The following is a 4761-nucleotide window of genomic DNA, read 5'->3' on the forward strand; positions in this document are numbered from 1 at the left end:
CCCTCTTCTTTCACCACCAAAATCGATCCCACAAATCTCCCACTGAACAGGGACTACCACAGGCTCGAGCGAAACCCCTCAGGAACAAGGCGTCCCCTTGAAGCTAAAATAGCTCTGATACCAAATGTAGGTTTTAATCCCATACAAAAATTACCTACATACAAATTCCAAAATGCAGACAATAAACAATAGCGATAGCATAGCAAATATACACAAAGATTTTCCCCTGGATCCCAAAACCGGGACTACCATCTTGATTTTCCATTATATTCCTTTCAATGTTACAATACATATATATATACATGTCGAAGCATCTAATACCATGGACCAAAACCATCGCACCCAAAACCATGTGTGAAAACCATGCACAAAACCATAGGTAGGTCTTCTCACATAATATAAGGTCCCACTTGGAAAGAATATAACACAACCCAAGAATTACAATATTTAACTTAATAATAAGGCACATTAATAAATATGAAAAATAAGACACATGAGTACCTTACCATGTCAAAATCTATAATTTTACTATTTATTTGAGCTTATAATAGTGATGAAAAGAGGAAATATTGATGGATATCATGTCAAAAACAAAACAATCATGAGACTCTACATTCCCCCATGCTGAGGCCTTTGCATGTCCTTGTGCAAAATATAACACTGATGCCTTTTGTTTAATTATTTCATTTATTTTGAAACTTCTACAGGTACATCCAACTTCATATTTTTCCCTTTCTTTCCACCCACTGCCCTCCTTGGCTTTTTCATGAGAATCTTGTACTTCAGGTTTATGACTTGCCTTTGTAGAGCTTTGTTTTTCTGTTTCAGCTTCTTGTTTTTCTTGTACCACAGACTTAGGTATAAAAGGAGATTGTCACTCTTAGCCACTTGGATTTCACTTTGCACCTTTAGGGTTTGATTCTCCTTTTGAATGTACCTGTTTAGTGTCTCCAGCTCGAAAATTTCTTTTTTTAAAACATTATTTACTGTAGGTTCTTGTGGTTTACTAAACTGTACTTCTTCTTGATTTGAAGCTGATGTTTTTGCCAAATTTCTTTTCTCCAGAGACTCAATATAATCATAGATTTCCTGTTGTACAGGATCAATTTTAGGTGTTCTTCAGCTCGAACATTTAGGAGGTGTGATGAAAGCTGGAGGAGAAACCCTTGAATCTTCCTCTCCTTCTAGGTTGATATGCTCCATACTTTTTGTAGCTCGTTCTTTTGTTGTTAGATTGATTCTAGTAATTATTCTTAAGCTTGTCGCATAAGGCTTTTGAATTTTTGATTTCTTTCTTTCTATCTTAGGTTTCTCTATTTTGTGTGTGCTCTCTGTCTTTTGGCTTGCTTTCTTTCTTCTAACATCCTTCTTGTTCATATTCTCTAAAATTTCTGCAAGAGGAATGCCATCCTCCAACTGCTCTTGTGACTGTTGTTGTCCTTGTTCTATTGGTGCTTCGGTTTTTCTTTTTCTTCCTCTCTTAGCATTGATGATGCTTGGTTGTTCTTGGTTATTTTCCTCAAAATGGTTCCTCACCAAAAATCTTTCCCATTTTAAGATAAAATTCAACAAGGATTTTAATGAGACGATGGTGATACATGGTGTTTTCTATAAACTGAATTTTCCTTTGGACATTCCTTAACATATTTCTTAGACTATTAAGCAAGAAATATGGGAGATTTATTTCATTATCCTCAATAAAATTCATCAACAGTCGGATATGATAGAAAAAAATGCATCCAAACTTCCCTTCACAAGTGACAAATTTTTGAATTATCAAAAGACAATTTCTCCTAATACTTTTTAATGTTGTGCTTGGGATGCCCTTCTTGAAATGGTGGTGTCCATGCTTGGGTTCTTCATAAAAAATTTCCATTCTTCAATCTCAATACCTTTGTTTTTAAACCATTTTCTCCAATTCGAGGCAGTCCAGTGGCTTCGGCAACAAAGGATTATGTCACTGTAAAATTTATGTCCCCTATCCCGACTTCCACTCCATGAAAGGCTCTAGAAAAATACTTGGTTACTTCCTTGTGGAATCCATCAAATTTATCTACAATTATTTATTTATTTTATTTTTTATATATTCATATTTTTTTTCTTCGATAATTTAGAAAGAAAAATATTTTTGGAGATCAAGTTGGAGAAGAAGGAAAGTCATTCACCAACTTTATATCAATATTATCTTGCAAAATTTTGAAAAATTCTTCCTTGGTCAATGGCTTATGATAGATTCTCAGTCGATGACCATTCACAAGAAAAGTGATCATTTCTTCATCAATAGTTTTGATTCTGACTGCACCATTGTCAAAGACTGTTTCAATCTCATAAGGCCCAAGCCAATGAGTTTGAAATTTCCCTTGGAAATCTTTGAACTTTGAATCAAACAGTAATGCCCAATCTCCTGGTTGGAATTTTCTCTCTTTGATATATTTTTCATGCCATCTAGATCTCTGTTGTTGAACTAGATTAGTTCTTTGGATTGCATCTTGTCTTATCTCATCAAGTTCATTTAGTTGCTCCATTCTTTGTTTTTGTGCTTCTAAAAGATCAAGGCCCAATTTGACTGTTGTCTTGAAATTTTTAACTTGAAACTGAATAGGAAACGAGACTGGTTTTCCATAGACAAGCTCATAAGGTGTATGTCCTGTATTGTTTCTCCACGTGGTACGGTATGCCCATAAAGCTTCTGGAATCTTTTCTGCCCAATCTCTTCTATGCAGATGCACAATTTTGGTGAGAATTGCTTCAATGAATTTATTGGTGGACTCCACTTGTCCATTTGCTTGAGGATGATATGGAGTAGACTTTTGATGTTTGATTTTGTATTCCTCCATTATCTTCTGTACCAACTTGGATGTAAATTGAGTACCTTGATCTGTTACAATTTCTCTTGGAACACCAAAACTAGTAAAGATATCCTCAAAAAGAAATGAAACTACAACATTTTCAGTAGCAGAAAGAAGTGCTTTAGCTTCTACCCATTTTGTAACATAATCAGTGCAAACAAGAATGTACCTTTTTTGTTTCGAAGGTGGATTGGTTGGACCAACAAAATCTAGAGCCCATTTTTCAAAAGGTTCAATAAGTACCAGAGGTTGTAGAGGCATCTCATCAAAAGGAACAGGTTTCCCCATCCTTTGAAAACTATTGCATCTCTTAATATACTCTCTGGAATCCTTAAAAAGGGAAGGTCAATAGTATCCTAGGAGGACTTTGTAATAAGTTCTTTTGTCAGTGAAGTGTCCTCCACATGGCTCATCATGACAAGCTTTTAATATCTCTGGTACTTCATCTTCTCTTAGACACCTTCTGATGATCAAGTCTGAACTCGTTTTATACAATTCTTCGTTTAGCCATGAATAAGATGCACTAATTTGAATTACCTTCTTTTTCTCTTTAGGATACAAGTATGGTGGTAATTTTCATGTAGCCAAATAGTTAGCAATATCTGCAAACCATGGAGATTTAGTAGATACTGAAAAAATATATTTATCAGGAAAATTATCTTCTATAGGCATATCATTGTTATTATTTTGAATCCTTGATAAAAATTCAACAACTATGTTTTGTTTTCTAGGTCGATCCAAAATAGTAATATTAAACTCTTGTAGAAATAATAACCATCTAGTGATTCTTCCATTAGCGATTGATTTATTCATTAAGTATCTAATTTCAGAATGATCAGTATGTACAAAAATTTCATAGCGAGTAATATGATGTCTGAATTTATTGATAACATGAATAACAGCTAAAAAATCCTTTTCTGTGACAATATAATTTAACTCTATAGGAGTCAAATTTTTACTGGTGTAATAAATGGCATATGGAGTTAAGTCTTTTTGTCCTAGTACAACTCCTAAAGTTGTATCTAAAGCATGAGTTGAGATATGAAAAGGTAATTTCCAATTTGGTCCTCTAAGAATGAGTGCTTCATATATTTTCTCTTTTAATGACTCAAAGGCCTTTTGGCAATCAGAATCCCAATTGAATTCACAGTCTTTCTTGAGTAGCTTGAAAAGTGGAGATGCAATTTTTGTAAAGTTTTATATAAATCTTCTATAATAACCAGTGAAACCAAGAAAACTTCTAACATCTCATTGATAGGTTGGAATTGATAATTTATAAATAACTTCTACTTTAGATGTGTCCACTATAATTCCATTTCCTGAAATATGGCGTCCTAGAAAAATTCCCTTAGTAAACATCATAAATCATTTTTCATGGCTTAATGAGAGATTTTCCTCTTTACATCTAGTGAAAACTTTTCTAAATTTTCAAGAGCTTCTTTAAAAGAATTTGCATAAAGTGTAAAATCGTCCATATACACTTCCACACAATCATGAATTGGATCACAAAAAATGCCTAATATTGCTCTATGGAATGTTGTAGGAGCATTACATAATCCAAAGGTAAGTGACTGGTAAGCATAAGTTCCCCATGGGCAGGTAAAGGTCGTTATATCTTGGTCTTCTAGGGCTACTTGGATTTGGTTATACCCACTAAAACCATCTAAAAATGAAAAATATTTCTTTCCTGCCAATGTATCTAAAACTTGATCTATGAAAGGGAGTGGAAAGTGATCTTTTAAAGTGGCTTTATTCAATTCTCTATAGTCAATATCTCCGTTTTCCATTCTTTTTCAGGACAATTACTAAGGGTGAAACCCACTGACCATCTAATGTTGGATAAATGAAATTGGCATTCAACAATTTTTATAGTTCTTCCTTAACAATCTCCCTTAAATTTGGATTCATTCTT

Source organism: Pinus tabuliformis, chromosome 8 (assembly GCF_031772625.1).
Source record: "Pinus tabuliformis cultivar Carrire ecotype Pingquan chromosome 8, CPIR1, whole genome shotgun sequence".
NCBI classification, from domain to species: Eukaryota; Viridiplantae; Streptophyta; class Pinopsida; order Pinales; family Pinaceae; genus Pinus; species Pinus tabuliformis.